Below are 17,625 nucleotides of genomic sequence, written 5' to 3'. Positions count from 1 at the left end.
TGAGGGAGACACAATGCAGGAGACCTGGGTTCCATCCCTGGCTTGGGAAGATCCTCTGGAGGAAGAAATGGCAACCCACTCCAGTACTCTTGCCTGGAAAATTCCATGGACGGAGGAGCCTGGTAGGCTATAGTCCATTGGGTTGCAAAGAGTCAGACACGACTGAGCAACTTCACTTTCTAGCTGCAAAAAAGGAAAAGATTTTTGTATTTTTAGAAAATCTTTTCATTTATTTCATGAATTTATTTGGCTGTGCCAGGTCTTAGTTGCAGCATATGGGATCTTAGCTCCCTGACCAGGGATCGAACCCGGGCCCCCTGCATTGGGAGCATGGAGTCTTAGCCACTGGACCACCAGGGAAGTCTTGGATATTAGTATTTTTAAAGCAGAGAGTAAGCAGGAGAAAGAAAGTTATTAGTGAAGAATTGCATTGTTTTAGGTAAGGCCACTCTCCTAATGGGAACAGAAGGAGCCTACCAGCCAAGTATCTCAGTGCTAACCAGGTAATTCCTGGTTGACTCATGAAAGGTTACATCCCTGGGGGAGGCTGTAGCTGCAATTAGGTTAGGTATTAAGTCTTGGTTTGCTGATGTGTGGCCTAACACAAGTGACTCCATTTTGGAACAGAACCAACACAAATATGCCTAACATTTGAAGAAGCCAGTGTGGGGTAGGGACAGATTTAAAGAAACAACTAATTTGTCCTATAAAGCCATTACAGATATTTTCATATTCTGGCACTAGTTTGATTATTCTTTTTTCCCCCTTGATCTACTACTATTTATACCTTATGATAACTATTTAGCTCAGAAATCAACTGATGGTTTGCTAGATCCAGATCCTCCTCAGGCCAGTCACTTTCCTTAGATATTACATCCTGAGGAGGCTATAACTCAATCTCCCAATACACTTGATCATCAGTGTATTATAGTATTATAGAACTCCTTGACATGAGGCAGTTGAATCTTTCCAACAATACCACATCGTCATTGTCAGTGCGATACAGCTTCATTACAGGACAAATCAGTCACTTGCTGGTTGGAGGCAGGACTGAGGTTGAAACCTCCCAGATGTGCTCTCAACATCCCTCTGGAATGGCCTATTAGACACCTTTCTCCATGGTATTTTTATTTTTTGAATGATGGACTCATATATATAGGCTTCCTAGGTGGCACAATAGTAAAGAATCTGCCTGCCAATGAAGGAGACGCAAGAGACAATCTCTGGGTCAGGAAGATCCCCTGGAATAGGAAATGGCAACCTATTCCACTATTCTTGCCTGGAGAATTCCATGAACAGAGGTGCCTGGCAAGCTACAGTCCATGGGGTCTCAAAGAGTCAAACACAACTGAGCAACTACAAGCACACATATATGATCTGTGTTCTGCTGCTGTTGCTGCTAAGTTGCTTCAGTCATGTCCAACTCTCTGCGACTCCATAGACGGCAGGCCACCAGACTCCTCCATCCCTGGGATTCTCCAGGCAAGAACACTGGAGTGGGTTGCCATTTCCTTTTCCAATGCATGAAAGTGAAAAGTGAAAGTGAAGTCGCTCAGTCGTGTCTGACTCTTTGCGACTCCATGAATCGCAACACGCCAGGCCTCCCTGTCCATCACCAACTCCCGGAGTTTACTTAAACCCATGTACATTGAGTCGGTGATGCCATCCAGCCATCTCATCCTCTGTTGTCCCCTTCTCCTCCTGCCCCTAATCCCTCCCAGCATCAGGATTTTTTCCAATGAATCAACTCTTCGCAGAGGTGGCCAAAGTACTGGAGTTTCAGCTTTAGCATCAGTCCCTCCAAAGAACACCCAGGTCTGATCTCCTTCAGAATGGACTGGTTGGATTTCCTTGCAGTCCAAGGGACTCTCAAGAGTCTTCTCCAACACCACAGTTCAAAAGCATCAATTCTTCGGTGCTCAGCTTTCTTCACAGTCCAACTCTCACACCCATACATGACCACAGGAAAAACCATAGCCTTGACCAGACAGACCTTTGTTGGCAAAGTAATGTCTCTGCTTTTGAATATGCTATCTAGGTTGGTCATAACTTTCCTTCCAAGGAGTAAGCATCTTTTAATTTCATGGCTGCAATCACCATCTGCAGTGATTTTGGAGCCCAAAATATAAAGTCTGACACTGTTTCCACTCTTTCCCCATCTATTTCCCATGAAGTGATGGGACCAGATGCCATGATCTTCATTTTCTGAATGTTGAGCTTTAGGCCAAATTTTCACTCTCCTCTTTCACTTTCATCAAGAGGCTCTTTAGTTCTTCTTCACTTTTTGCCATAAGGGTGGTGTCATCTGCATATCTGAGATTATTGATATTTCTCCCAGCAATCTTGAATCCAGCTTGTGCTTCTTTCAGCCCGGCTTTTCTCATGATGTATTCTGCAAAGAAGTTAAATAAGCAGGGTGACAGTATATAGCCTTGACGTACTCCTTTTCCTATTTGGAACCAGTCTGTTGTTCCATGTCTATTTCTAACTGTTGCTTCCTGACCTGCATATAGGTTTCTCAAGAGGCAGGTCAGGTGGTCTGGAATTCCCATCTCTTTCAGAATTTTCCACAGTTTATTGTGATCCACACAGTCAAAGGCTTTGGCATAGTCAATAAAGCAGAAATAGATGTTTTTCTGGAACTCTCTTGCTTTGTCCACGATCCAGTGGATGTTGGCAATTTGATCTCTGGTTTCTTTGCCTTTTCTAAAACCAGCTTGAACATCAGGAAGTTCATGGTTCACGTACCACTGAAGCCTGGCTTAGAGAATTTTAAGCATTACTTTATTAGCGTGTGAGATGAGTGCAAATGTGCGGTAGTTTAAGCATTTTTGGCATTGCCTTTCTTTGGGTTTGGAATAAAAACTGACCTTTTCAAGTCCTGTGGCCACTGCTGAGATTTCCAAATTTGCTGGCATCTTGAGTGCAGCACTTTCACAGCATCATCTTCCAAGATTTGAAATAGCTCAACTGGAATTCCATCACCTCCACTAGCTTTGTTGGTAGTGATGCTTTCTAAGGCCCACTTGACTTCACATTCCAGGATGTTTGGCTCTAGGTCAGTGATCACACCATCGTGATTATCTGGGCTGTGAAGATTTTTTTTGTACAGTTCTTCCGTGTATTTTTGCCACCACTTCTTAATATCTTCTGCTTCTGTTAAGTCTATACCATTTCTGTCCTTTATCGAGCCCATCTTTGCATGAAATGTTCCCTTGGTATCGCTGATTTTCTTGAAGAGAGCCCTAGTCTTTCCTTCTGCTATTTTCCTCTATTTCTTTGCATTGCTCACTGAAGAAGGCTTTCTTAACCCCTCTTGCTATTCTTTGGAACTCTGCATTCAGATGGGAATATCTTTCCTTTTCTCCTTTGCTTTTCACTTCTCTTCTTTTCACAGCTATTTGTAAGGCCTCCTCAGACAGGCATTTTGCCTTTTTTTGCATTTCTTTTTCTTGGGGATGGTCTTGATCCCTGTTTCCTGTACAATGTCACGAACCTCTGTCCATAGTTCATCAGGCACTCTGTCTATCAGATGTAGTCTCTTAAATATATTTCTCACTTCCACTGAATAATCATAAGGAATTTGATTTAGGTCATATCTGAATGGTCTAGTGGTTTTTCCTACTTTCTTTGATTTAAGTCTAAATTTGGCAATAAGGAGTTCATGATCTTGGTGTAAATTACAAGTACCCACAGAGAACTTCCATAAGCTTGGAGGCCTTAAGATTTCCATAGGTGTGTTCTCTTAAGCCTCAGGAATAGGATAGAGGGTCATTGCTTTCCATACACTTTAGCCTCCATGTGCATTAAAATTTCCAGAGAACCTCTCAGGTCAGGGTGCAGACTTTTCCCAACTCTGGGTTCTAGCATTGTGCAGCAGTAATTGTTGAATCTGCCTGCTCCAGTTTGCTAGTGCTTCTTTATCTCTCCAAGCCGCCTCTTATCCTTCACCTTCGTCTAGGAAGAGAACTCCCTCTAATCTGTCTGTTCTAGTGAATATGTCTTCTTCCTCTGAATGCTGCTCCTCATTAAAAGCAAATGCCACTTGTCCCAGAATACCTACTGGCATCTATTTCCCCTCAGGCCCTTTTCTGTCTTGTGAGTCACTGTTGTTTAATCCACTGTACATGTTGTTGCCATCATGGACTAACAGCCTGAGTGCAGTTAGGGTACATAGTTTGTACCCAAAAATGTTAGGCACCTTCTACTAGGGTTGGTTGGTCAAAGTCAGCTATAATTTAGGTTAAGTATTTCATAAGACCTCTCACAGCCTTCCTCTTTAAGGATGGGGCTATTCCCCAGGGAATCTCAAATCCATCACATGATGCCTACTGCTTTAATCCCAACAGGAAGCCACTCTCTTTTCCCATTCTGCTTATAGCTTTCCATCCACAAAGGCCAGGGTGATTGTGTTTGCACATAGCACACTGTGGCATGTTGGGCATGCTGCCATTGTACTCTGTCCACTATAACCAGCAACCTTTCTAAGCATTTGCTTGTCAAGGTTTATAGCTACATGGCAATCGGTCTGCTGGGAGCCACCCACCACTGGCCTAAATCCCAGTAGGAAGCAGTTCTCAGAAAACAACTCAAACTAGTTTAAGCAAAAAAAGGATTATAAATATAAATGCTTGCTTTTCTCCCTGCATATCAATTCCCTGTTCTCTGCTCCAAATGAGGGGAAACATGGCTGCCGAAACAACTTGCATGTTACGCCTCACAGTCCAAGTTCTCAAAGAAAGGCTGGTCCCTCTCATTTCAAACTCCAGAATGTCCAGGGAAGGACTGTAATTGGCCATGCTCGGGCCAACTGACCATCCTTAGACCAACCGTTATGGCTGGGGGTGGAGAGTGAGGCAATTTTGTGTTCTTCTGAGAGCTTCACATACATTAACTCCTCATACAACTTCTGAAGGTACACATTATTATTAACCTCATGTTACAGATAAGGAAATTGAGAGAGGAGTCTTCAGAAGGAAGGCATAAACATCGTAGCAAATGCTGAAGTTTGCCCAAACAAACTGGTAGCACTTCAGGTAACAAAAACAGAAGTGGTCTTGGCAAACAGTTTTGCCCCTTCTGGGCACCTGGTATAACTATACTAAGAGATAATATTATTCCCTTGCTCTAAACCTCTCCTAAGGTTGGATTTCTTTCATCGCATAACCTACCCATACAATCCTTTATACTCTATTATTTCTCCTCTCATCTGTCGTTTATTTTTACCCGAACTTTTCCACATTTGGAAGGGACGTTAAGTTTGGTCACTGCGCCGGTCCAGATTGCTAGCAGCAACAGTAGTCTCGTAAGTGCATCCCCCTCAATTTGTTCATGATTGGTTGGATTATTTTAGTGAAGTCAAGTCTCCTTGCCTGGAGAAGGCAATGGCAACCCACTCCAGTACTCTTGCCTGGCAAATCCCATGGATGGACGAGCCTGGTGGGCTGCAGTCCATGGGGTCGCTAGGAGTTGGACACGACTGAGTGACTTCACTTTCACTTTCATGCATTGGAGAAGGAAATGGCAACCCACTCCAGTGTTCTTGCCTGGAGAATCCCAGGGATGGCGAAGCCTGGTGGGCTGCCGTCTATGGGGTTGCACAAAGTCGGACACGACTGAAGCGATTTAGCAGCAGCAGCAGCAGCAGCCTCCTTGCCAGCTCACACGTGAACAGACATGCATGCGTGCACACACACATACACAGACACACTCACATCATATTGCTCCATAAGAAGTGACAGTTTCGGGTATGTCCACAGTCACCCTGAGGTGACAGTGCTCTCTTCCTCTTTCCCTAACCACACCCAGATGCTCAACTTCACTAACTGCTGGTCAGTTGCTTTATTTTTTTTCATCAGCGTCCTGGTGCCTAATTGCTCTATAAGCTAATCCAGTCAAACTATACCTCCCTTAAAAAATAGTTTCTTAACTTAGTGTTCTGTGTATTTTTCTGACTCCATAAAGAATCCTCCCAGGTATCCTATTCCTCAGTCCTCTCTCACAAACTATCCAGCCTGCAGTCTAGTCCATATCTTTATTAAATCCACAAAACTCTTTCTTGTTGCCTCTCACCACAGTGTCTACTGTTCAGGCCCTTTGGCTTGAACTTCTCCAAACTCTTTACCCATGAGGCCAGTCCTTTGGGAAAAGGTTAGAAATTATCTTTTGTATAGCCCACTTCTCTTTCCAAGAAAAGTTTCTGAGCCCAAGCTCTGGAGCTGGGGTTGGGAATGATCTTGGGTGGCCTCTGCCTGCAGTGGCTTGAAGCAGGGCTTTGGCTCTCAGCCAGAGATTGAGGTTGGGTCTCAGGGTGAGAGTACCAACTCCTAACTGCTAGACCAGTGGTGGATGACAAGCCCTGACTCCTTGACTTTGCAGAAGAAGAATTTTCACAAAGACAGAAAGTAGTAAAACAAGTAAAGTATTAGGAGGAAAAAAGAGTATAAAACACAAGGGCAGACTCAGAGAGAGAGAGTGTTTCAGAATCGCAGTAGTTTGAATGACTTCTATGGAACATTTCTTCCAGGTTTCCTTTGGCCAATCATTTTTATTTACCTGGCTGTGAATCCACATTTGGTATATCTCAGGATCCTCCCATGTGTGCACATGTATCTTAGCGAACACAGGTTTTACCTAAGAGGCCTATGGATAGTTAGCATCACTTGCCTTTTGACCTCTAAGGATTCTCTCTACACTGTGCACGTGTAGTTGAGGAGGTCTCCAGACTTTGAGAATGAAAAATAGGTAGTCTTTTATCTTCTGTCTTTGCAGGACTCAGCCTCCTCCCTCCATTGTCCTGCTATTTTTGTCTTGTCTACAGGTCCACAGAGAAAGAGCTCCAACTATTTGCTCAGGGGGCCCATCTGTCTTCGGCCTCAGGAACAATGGCAAGTTTCTCTCTGAGTGACACCCCAGCTGTAAAAGCTGAATACTCAGTGAAGTGGTGGGGGGGGGGGGGTAGAGAAGGCAGCAGCCTGGTTCTCTCAGCTTGCCTCGCTTGGCATGGAACCATTGCTCCCAAGCTGTGGCAAGGACAATTGGTCCCCAGTCTTCTCAGCATGCTGTGACCAAGGTCCTGGATTGCTCTTAACTCACACAATAGCCCCTACTTCCTAAGTCAGCAGTCATTTAAGTCATTAATACGTCATTGGCAAGCATACCATAGACACCTACACATGTTCCTTTGATATTAATAGAATATCTCAGATCATTCTCTTTCTGCCTACTGCCATCAGGATGTCCACATTTATAAATTTTTTCCCTCCTAACAACCAAAAATTCTTCAGTTAAGTTAGTGTAAATTGTGGGAAGTTGTCTTTCCTGCTTCTTTCTGTTGCTGCTGCTGCTAAGTCACTTCAGTCGTGTCCGACTCTGTGCGACCCCATAGACGGCAGCCCACCAGGCTCCCCTGTCCCTGGGATTCTCCAGGCAAGAACACTGGAGTGGGTTGCCATTTCTTTCTCCAATGCATGAAAGTGAAAAGTGAAAGTGAAGTCGCTTAGTCGTGTCCGACTCTTAGCGACCCCCTGGACTGCAGCCTGCCAGGCTCCTCCGTCCATGGGATTTTCCAGGCAAGAGTACTGGAGTGGGGTGCCATTGCCTTCTCCATTCTTTCTGTTAGGTAGTTAGAATAGGGAAAAGGAGTCCAGAATGGTGGTGGCTAAAAGACAAAGAAGGGGAAAGCCCATGAATATAGAAAAAAGGAAGGCCCAAGGACCCAAGTGAGGACCTCAGGTAAAACAAACAGCCCTCCGGGCTAGCCCAGTTTACATAGGGCAGACTCAGGGGGAGGAGACAAATATATAAAAGGAGGAAGCCTAGAGGACTGGGGCTTCTCTTCTCTTTGCATCTTTTGGGTCAACCCACCCTCACGCCTCAAGAATGTATTTTCCTTTGCTTTCTAATAAAACTGAGCTGTCACATGGAGCTGTAACACTGGTCTGTCTGTCACTTCAAATTTTTACTGCGGTGAGACAGAATTGAAGAAATTACACACTGCCCCAACATTTCCATCAGAAAGTATGAAATAATCTTCTATGACATGAAAGACTTCTTATCAGAATGACAGATCACTTTCTCCCCAGACTCTATTATACTTACCCATTGTTAAAAGAGGGTGAAACTGAGCAGGACCCTGTGGGGCCCTCCTGGATACAAAAGCTTTTCCATGTCCCCAGGTTTCTTGCTTATAGGCTTCAGCCTCCTAAACTCTCCCTGAGTTCTGAAGGGCAGATTCAAACAGTTACTCATTAGGTAAGTGAGAGAATGCAGAAACAAAGGAAAAGCTGTCGAGAAAAAATTGTGCGGCAATGAAAGAGAATGCTAGTTCCTCCTCAAGGAATATACACAACAATGGATCTTTGAGGCCTCCACCCAAACGAAGGTTGTTAACTTCAGGCCAAGGACAACATTTCTGGAACACCACCCTGTTACTTCATCATCAACCAATGAGAAGAAAGCCAGACATTCAGTAGCCCTCACCCCAAATTTTGCCTTTAAAAACTCTTCTGTGAAATCTATTTGGGAGTTCAGGTCTTTGCACACATGCCATTCATTCTCCTTGTCTGGCTTTTACAATAATCCAAACTCTGGTGTTTCCATTTGTTTGGCCTCACTGTGTGTTGGACTTACGCACTTGTGTTTGACAATACTAGGACTTTCTGAGATTTATTACCATAAAAGCAAGTTAATATTTTGAAGGGTAGCAGAATATGCCATCCCCAAATATATCTCTTTGGCATAAGGATTATTTTGAACTGATTATTGTGGAGCCCTACACCAAGGTCACAGGTGTGGAGCTGTGTACCAGGGTCACAGGATAAAAATCTCTGGAACTGATCAAGCCCCATAGTTGAAGCCCCAGATCCCTCCCAAAAACTTTCCTGAGCTTATGATGGTTTATAAACCTCCATCCTCTGGCTGACTTTTGATTCTCATATTTCTGAGGGAGTCCCATAAGTATATTATTAAGATCATTATTTTTCCTCCTGTTAACCTGTCGCCTTACTCCAGCCCCCACCCCAAACTTTGGCTCACCCTCAGTATAAGCCAGCATAGACCCCCTTCTGAGAGTAAACAGGCCACAGTGTAAAATAAAATGTTCTCTGGTCTACTATTTGAATGTGCCACCCATTCACACACAACCCCTCCCCCACACCTAGTTCTTTCTAGCTTTGTTTACTCTTTTTGCCTAACTCTGGAGTTGTTGCTACAGACCTTGTGGTCAAAGCATTCTTCCTGTAGCAATAACCTTCCTCCCTAACTTGCAATAGTTCATTTCCCTCTCTTGCAATAATCCTTTTGAATGCAGTCTCAACTTCACTAAATCCAGATCTGATTTTTATTCTAGTCTGGTCAGTGATTTCTCTTGGTATTGCCTACCCTATGACATCCCAAACATATGGCTTTACGTTTTAGGGTTAACTTTGAGTTAATGCTTGGTATAAAATAATGACATACCTCATGGGGTAGAGAAGATTGTTGCTGTCCCAGCTAAGGGCATCATAGACCATCTAGCCTCCAGCCAATCCAGCAGCCACAGAGAGTCTGAGTGAGATCCAAAGAGCTTCCCAGTGGAGCTCAGTAGAAATTGCCAACCGAAGAGTCACGGACTCGAGTGACTATCAGTGGTATTGCTTCAAGCCTCTAAGTTTGTAGGCATTTGTTATGCAGTAGTAGATTGATGATAGGTTGGCTGAACACATGAATGGAAGAATGAACAAACAAATGAATAACGTCATTCTGGAGATTGATTTTCTTCCTAAGTAGGCAGAAGGCAAACAAGGACTTCCCAAACAGATTGCAACTGGGGCTTCTGGTCTGAGATGATATACGGTATATGAACTGGCAAGGATGAAAATATTATCTGAGTGTATTTTTGAAACTTCAGTTACTATGGGGGTGTTTGGAAGTATATCAAATACATCACCCACCAAAAATATGGAGTGACAGTACTAGGAGGATATTAGTGAGTTCTCTGTGAGTCATGCATTCACCCTAGACTAGAAAATATCTTCATGATTTTATAAAAACTCAAAATCACAAAGGAAGTTGGATTAATCTTTAAGGCATCTTTGAAATATGGGAGCATCTTAATTCAATATCTATTTAATAAAAATATATGAACCCCATATCTGTATGGAGAAGGAAATGGCAACCCACTCCAGTGTTCTTGCCTGGAGAATCCCAGGGACGGGGGAGCCTGGTGGGCTGCCATCTCTGGGGTCACACAGAGTTGGACACGACTGAAGTGACTTAGCAGCAGCAGCAACTCTGTATACCAAGCATTTTGCCAGATGCTGGGAATAGACCAGAGAAGATATAGTCACTGCGATCAATGTCAGTCTAGTCAAAAGATACTGATGATTACAATGTTAAGTGCAATAAGAGCAGTATGAAATTTATTGCCTGTGTAACTAAATATTTTGGGTTAGTGGAGAAGGTAATGGCACCCCACTCCAGTACTCTTGCCTGGAAAATCCCATGGACTGAGGAGCCTGGTCGGCTGCAGTCCATGGGGTCGCGTAGAGTTGGACACAACTGAGCGACTTCACTTTCACGCATTGGAGGAGGAAATGGCAACCCACTCCAGTGTTCTTGCCTGGACAATCCCAGGGACGGCGGGGCCTGGTGGGCTGCCGTCTATGGGGTCGCACAGAGTCAGACACAACTGAAGCGACTTAGCAGCAGCAGCAGCAGCTGATATCAAAAATGGTAAGATTTAGGGCTGAAATGATGTGGTTAGAATTTCCTTTCTATGTATTAATTCTACTTTCCTCTAAGTTGGTCTCATTCTTGTATTCTACATGGCAGCAAGATGGTACCAACATGGTGGTAATAGCTATGACTTCTTTGCTTTCAGATCCAAAGGGGGGAAGACAAACAAACAAGCTCTCCTTCCTAAATGTCCCAGGAAAAGCCCCTTTTTTTGAATAATCTGTCCATTCCTGAACCGATAACTCTGGTGGGAAGGGTGCGGGAGGCACTGAGAATATGATTCACTGATTTAAGTCTGGGTTACATGCTAAAGTTGCTGAAGTTTTGAGGTTTGGTTCTCCCCCATGGAGTCTCCTTTGGACTGAAGAGGAGAAAGGGCACAGATCCCCACATGTCACCAGAGGTAGGGCAAAGGGATGTGTGTGCTTAAGTCTCTCAGTCATGTCGGACTCTGCGATCCCATGCACCGTAGCCCACCAGGCTCCTCTGTCCACGGGGATTCTCCAGGCAATTCTACTGGAGTGGGTTGCCATGCTTTCTTCCAGGGGATCTTCCCAACCCAGGGATAAAACACAGTCTCTCACATTGAAGGCGGATTCTTTACTGACTGAGCCACCAGGGCAAATCAGTGGTGGAATTTAAAACATAATCAATATAGATTACAGAGGATCTAGGACCTTCAGGCAGATTCTTCATAATTCTCACCACATCATAAGAACACTAGTCAAATTGGATTGGGATACACCCTCAAGGCCTCATCTTAACTTAATTACCTCTTTGAAGACGCTGTCTCCGAATGTCATATTTTGATAGATTAGGGATTCAACATATGAATTGGACTGGGGAGGAATACAATGTAGCCTATAATATTTCCTTTCTGACCTCCTTTCTTCCCTTTCTTTCTCCCACACACACTCTCTTTTTCCACCCTAACATGCTGCTTCAGCATACTGACTTTTGAGCTTCAAATACTAACCATTTTCCCTGATCAGAACCTTTGCACATGCTCTGATACTCTGCCTAGAATGATCCTCCTGCTCTGGCCCACTTCTCCTTTCATTCAGGTCTCTGCTCTAACAATAGTCTCAGAGATGGTTTGACCAACTCAATCAAAATAGCAACCTCTATTGTCAACTTTGTTTCATAGAACTTGCTGCTGTTTTTGTTTAGTCGCTAATTCGTGTCAGAGCGTCTGATTCTTTTGCAATCCCAGGGACTGTAGTCCTCCAGGCTCCTCGGTCCATGGGATTTCCCAGGCAAGAATACTGGAGTGGGTTGCCATTTCCTTCTCCAGGGGATCTTCCTGAACCAGGGATCAAACCAGCATCTCCTGCTTGACAGGCAGATTCTTGAATGATCTGGGAAGCCTTAAGAACTTACCTACTGACTTGAACATTCTTTTCCTATTAGCACATAAAACAAATGAAGAAGGAAGCTTGTGTATGTACTGCATCTTCAGAACAGTTGTTGATACATGGCAAGTGTCCAGTGAATGTCTATTGAATGAACGTATGTAACTACCGAAGAATATCAATATCAAGAGACTGATCCACTGACCTCCTACAAATGAGTAATTAATTTATGATCAGATGTTATCTTCTAATTATATCCATCTCAGGGACTAAAAGTTGTAAAAAAAAAAAAAAGAGAACCAAGAAAATATTTGGTAGGAAAAGTATAATAATTGACAGGATAGCAGCAGATGGATGAAGCCATAAAGCATATTAGTGAGATGAGTTAGAGAAACTCTGCTGCTGCTGCTAAGTCACTTCAGTCATGTAAGACTCTGTGCGACCCCATGGATGGCAGCCCACCAGGCTCCCCCATGCTTGGGATTCTCCAGGCAAGAACACTAGAGTGGATTGCCATTTCCTTCTCCAATGCATGAAAGTGAAAAATGAAAGTGAAGTCGCTCAGTTATGTCCAACTCTTAGAGACCCTATGGACCACAGCCCACCAGGTTCCTCCGTCCATGGGATATTCCAGGCAAGAGTACTGGAGTGGGGTGCCATTGCCTTCTCCGGGAGAAACTCTGCTGCTGCTGCTAAGTCGCTTCAGTCGTGTCCGACTCTGTGTGATCTCATAGACGGCAGCCCATCAGCTCCCCTGTCCCTGGGATTCTCCAGGCAAGAAGACTGGAGTGGGTTGCCATTTCCTTCTCTAGTGCATGAAACTGAAAAGTGAAAGTGAAGTCGCTCAGTCGTGTCCGACTCTCAGTGACCCCATGGATGACATACCAGGCTCCTCCGTCCATGGGATTTTCCAGGCAAGAACTGGAGTGGGTTGCCATTGCCTTCTCCAGGGAGAAACTCTACTAGGAGGTAAAAAATGAAGTAAGAGAATATAAAATTATATATATATATATATATATATGATGTAGATGTAGAAAGGATAGAAATTAAAGTATTTAATTGAAATTTCAACTAAGTGAAATCTCAGGAGAGAAAAGGAGGAAATACATGGTGAAATAATATGATGAAATATGCAATGATTAATTTCCCAGAATTAAGGAAAAATAAAATAACGCACACTGATAAGGTCCACTGAGTGGCAAACAAAGAGATAAGAAAAAAGGATGTGATCTCAGATTTAAATACTAAAATAGGGTGAGAGGAAATTCCCTGGTGGTCCAGTGTTTAGGACTTGGCACTTTTCACTACCAGGGCCCAGGTTCAATCCCTGGTCAGGGAACTAAGATTCCCTGAGAGGAAGGTAAGAATGATGCAAATGCAGGCAGTTTTATTCTAAAAAGTCTGAATCCCATTCATTATGACCTAAATGTATACTGATACCATAAGGTTATGAAAAAGGCTACAGTACACTCAATGTGATATATCAAAAATATAATTGATATTTTTGATAATTATATTTAAACTTAAATTTATGTGGAAAATTTTTTGCATGGTGTCAAGTAAGGATTTGATTTATAATCTTTCTAAATGGACAATATCCCCAGCATGATTTATTGAATAATATTAGTACTGTTTCTAATATTTATATATCTTTTTTTTTTTTTCAGTGCTTGCTAAGAATTTGAAAAGGATGTTGAAATTCTTGAGAATTATTAGCTAGAGTAATATGCACTAGCTGCTGCAACAAACAAATTTTCACATATCAATAACTCTTCTAGTTTTGCATGAGCTTTGGGAGTGGTTACTCTCACCTCCCCACACGTGCAACTTTGGGTGGTTCTTTCCCTAACTATGTGGTGGTGGTTTCGTTGCTAAGTTGTGTCCAACTCTTGCGACCTCATGGACTGTAACCTGCCAGGCTCCTCTGTCCATGAAATTCTCCAGGCAAGAATACTGGAGTGGGTTGCCATTTCCTTCTCCAGGGGATCTTCCTGACCCAGGAATCAAACCCAGTCTCTTGCAATGCAGGCAGACGATCCTCAGGCAGTTTCGTCACACTCATCATGCCCTGTTCAGTGTTGAGCTGAGGACTTGAGGAAAAAGCTCTTGAGATCTATGGAGTTCTCTTTGTAGACCTCTTTCCTCTCTACAACTCTACCCTGAAAACTCTAGCCACTGGATCCTCAGCCTCTTCTCAGCCTCTCACATATGTTTCCTTATCTGAGGCCTAGGTCCTCCTCCCTGTAGTGTGGCTTGCAGATGTTCTTCAGGTATTAAGCTGGGGCAGTTGTAGGGCTTGCCTCATTTCTTTCCCCTTTCTCAGGGGTCACTGTTCTGTGCCACCTGACATCCAGTATCTAAAAGTGTTGTTTCATTTAGTGTGCCCATTTTTTCAGTTCTTTCATGTGGAAGGACTTGCTTCATGTTAATCCATATTAAAAGATGATTGCTCCTTGGAAGAAAAACTACCACAAACCTAGACAGTGTATTAAAAGACAGAGACATCGCTTTGCTGATAATGGTCTGTCTAGTCAAAGCTATGGTTTTCCTAGTAGTCATGTACAGATGTGAGTTGGACCATAAAGAAGGCTGAGCACTGAAGACTTGATGCTTTCGAACTGTGGTGTTGGTGAAGACTCTTGAGAGTCCCCTGGACAGTGAGGAGATCAAACTAGTCAATCCTAAAGGAAATCAAAACTGAATATTCACTGGAAGGACTGCTACTGAAGCTGAAGCTCCAATACTTTGACCACCTAATGCGAAGAACTGATTCATTGGAAAAGACCCTGATGCTGGGAAAGATTGAGGGCAGGAGGAGAAGGGGGAGCCTGGCTTGCTGCAGTCCATGGGATCGCAAAGAAGCGGACACAACTGAGCAAATGAACAACAAATTATTAACACTGGTTCATCTTGGTACCAACCAAGAGTTTGAGAGTTAAGTATTAGCACACAGCAAAGGAAGAATGAAGACTAGCACATGATAGTTAGTTTTACTTTACAACTTGGATTTAACTAACTCAAAACCATTATATGCTCTTGTATTGGGTAAACTATTGTCAGACAGAGATAATCCAGATTTAGCAAACCTTAGCTGTTAAACATAGGGTGGAGTCCTGAGATTTTGGCCAGCAGCTTTATTGCTTTGACCTAATTTTTCTAAACAGAAGGTGAGATAGTATCAGTTTCTACTATTTTACAATAAATTGATAAGTGCAAATGCAGTTGATAAATTGCTTTCAATGGGAGATGCCCAGGGCTCTGTGTGGGAGGACTCAGTGTGGGGTGAGAAAGGAAAAACCCGCTCTATCTGAGCAGAGTATTCACATTTAGAATACAAAAATTACCATACAAACTCAGGAAAAAGAGGAAACATATTGGCAGATGGAATATTTGTTTTACTTGATATCCTCTTCAAATGTTAAGAATAGGCTCCCAAACTAACTTCTCTTCCAACCTGATGTAAGTCTAATTATAATGATTATATCCAAATGTTCTTCCTCCTTCATTCTAGGTTGTTACACAAATTCATAATTTAGTGCTACTTTAGCAGTCCCAGAATTCTGTAAGAATTTTAAATTCTTACAGAATTCAATGGATGACAGGAATAGGTATTGGAGACAATATGGTAGCATGATTTGCCAGTAATTACATCCTAGTACACTCAGGGTACCAGGCAGAAAGAAATATCACTCATGATCTAGGAAGAGACGATGCAAATTACAATGGACAATGTACTGTTTTAAACGTTTCTTGATCCTAGCCGTACACACTCTCCCAGATCACTTAGGTATGCGACACCACATGCATGGCTGGTCAAGTTCCAAGGGGCAAATGACTTGCAGCGCTACCTGCTTCCATTTCAGGGTCAAGTGTTTTTCGCTGGATCTTTAATACTACCTGGTCTCCACCTCTTGATGACCTCAATTGTTCTGTTTTTGTAGAATGCTTTATACCTCATCTTATTTTGGTTTATGGTCTTTAAGTAGATCTAAATCTACCCATATATACATAAAATCTGTACACATTCACCACATATAAAACAAGTATATGTTTCTCTAGTCAACGTCAGCTTTTCCTAATGTTTGGTTTCTTTTCTTTTTTTTAATATTTGTTTATTTGTCTGCATTGGATCTTTTAAATTGTATGTGTTTATTTTTGGCTGTGCTGGGTTTTCATTGCTGAGCCTGAGCTTTCTCTAGCTGCAGCGAGTCAGGGCTGCTCTCTAGTTGTGGTGTGTGGGTTTCTCACTGTGGTGGCTTCTCTTGGTGCAGAGCACAGGCTCTAGAGCATGCTGGTTTCAGGAGGTGCGGCTTGTGGGCCCTAGAGCATGGGCTCAGTCATTGTGACCTACGGGCTTAGTTGCTCCAAGGCATGTGGGATCTTTCGGAACCAGGGGTCAAGTCGGTGTTCCTTGTATTGCAAAGCAAATTCTTAACCACCGAACCACCAGGGAAGCACTTGGGTTTCTTTTTATTAAGCTGACTAACCCTACTCAGTAACTTGCATTCACATTCATACAGCCACACCTATAATTCTTCATTGTTAATAATGTTTCTATTGGCTTGGGCGATATTTTACAAGGACTTTGACTGAAATTGCTAGCAGTAGGTTGAAAAGGAAATTAACTCCTCTTAATAGGATGAGTGACCTACTAAGGTATTAATACTCTTAGTTTACCTTCTCTAAAAAATTCTTGTAATTTCATATAGAAAGACTAGAAGGGAATAAAAGCTAATGATGCAATTCTAGCAATGAAAACAGCATGGTAGACATTTTCAGAAAAGAGTTGCCCGCAAATTATAAGAAATTACAGTGCTCCACAGGTAACTACCTCTGGTTTTAACGTATAAATTGGAGCTTTTAATTTTACCAGTAGATTATGGATTATTTTCTGCTACATGTATTATGATGCTATTGAGTTTCAAAAATTTTTCTACTTTTTCCTGTCCATTCACTTGGACCGAAAATATTTGACTCCTTTTCCTTCTCAATTTAGCTTTTCAGTAGTGTGTTTATTTCACATTCCTTATGTTGTTATAACAGGGCAACCACATTAAAAAAAAAATTAACAGAAAACAGCCATTCACCCACAGGTTTGATTGAGACAGCAGACAGGGCTAAAGGGAAGCAAACCCACCAGGTGAGTCAGGCAGAAAAGTTTTTCAGGGAGAATCTTTTGGGGAGATTGGTTACCAAAGGGCAGGGTTAGTGGAAGATGGAAACCACTGGCCTTATTTCCCTAAAATGTCATATTTAGCTAAGACACCTTAGAAATATATTTGGGAAGTTGAGTCCTGTTGACAATTCCATTCCATTTTAACTACATGAGATTTTGGGCTTCCCTGAGTCAGCAGTAAAGAATCTGCCTGTAATGCAGAACCACAAAAGACACAGTTTAGACCTCTGGGTTGGGAAGATCCCCTGGAGGAAGAGCCCCTAGAGGAGAGCATGGCCACCCATTCCAGTTTTCTTGCCTGGAGAATCCCACGGACAGAGGAGCCTTGGAGGGCTGTAGTTCATGGGGTTGCAAAGAGTCAGACACGCCCGACTTAGCTTG

General features: G+C 42.9%; 1 long non-coding RNA gene across 6 annotated transcripts in view; it reads right to left on the bottom strand.

Moving 5' to 3' along the window:
• The window catches only part of LOC101902053 (uncharacterized), a 56,175-nt gene that overhangs the window by 33,253 nt on the left and 5,297 nt on the right, over positions 1-17,625 (bottom strand). For 3 of the 6 annotated variants that reach the window (XR_009490885.1, XR_009490881.1, XR_009490883.1), the window contains exon 2: positions 8,101-9,694. This is a non-coding gene — a long non-coding RNA (uncharacterized lncRNA). Of the gene's footprint in view, positions 1-8,100; positions 10,299-17,625 lie in introns of all 6 variants that reach the window. The other 3 variants (XR_009490884.1, XR_009490886.1, XR_009490882.1) reach the window with 3 other exon arrangements.

The sequence above is a fragment of the Bos taurus genome, chromosome 16, assembly GCF_002263795.3.
Source record: "Bos taurus isolate L1 Dominette 01449 registration number 42190680 breed Hereford chromosome 16, ARS-UCD2.0, whole genome shotgun sequence".
Lineage (NCBI taxonomy): Eukaryota > Metazoa > Chordata > Mammalia > Artiodactyla > Bovidae > Bos > Bos taurus.
The sequence above is the reverse complement of the archived record's forward strand: the minus strand, read 5'-3'. Positions and strand labels throughout refer to the sequence as shown.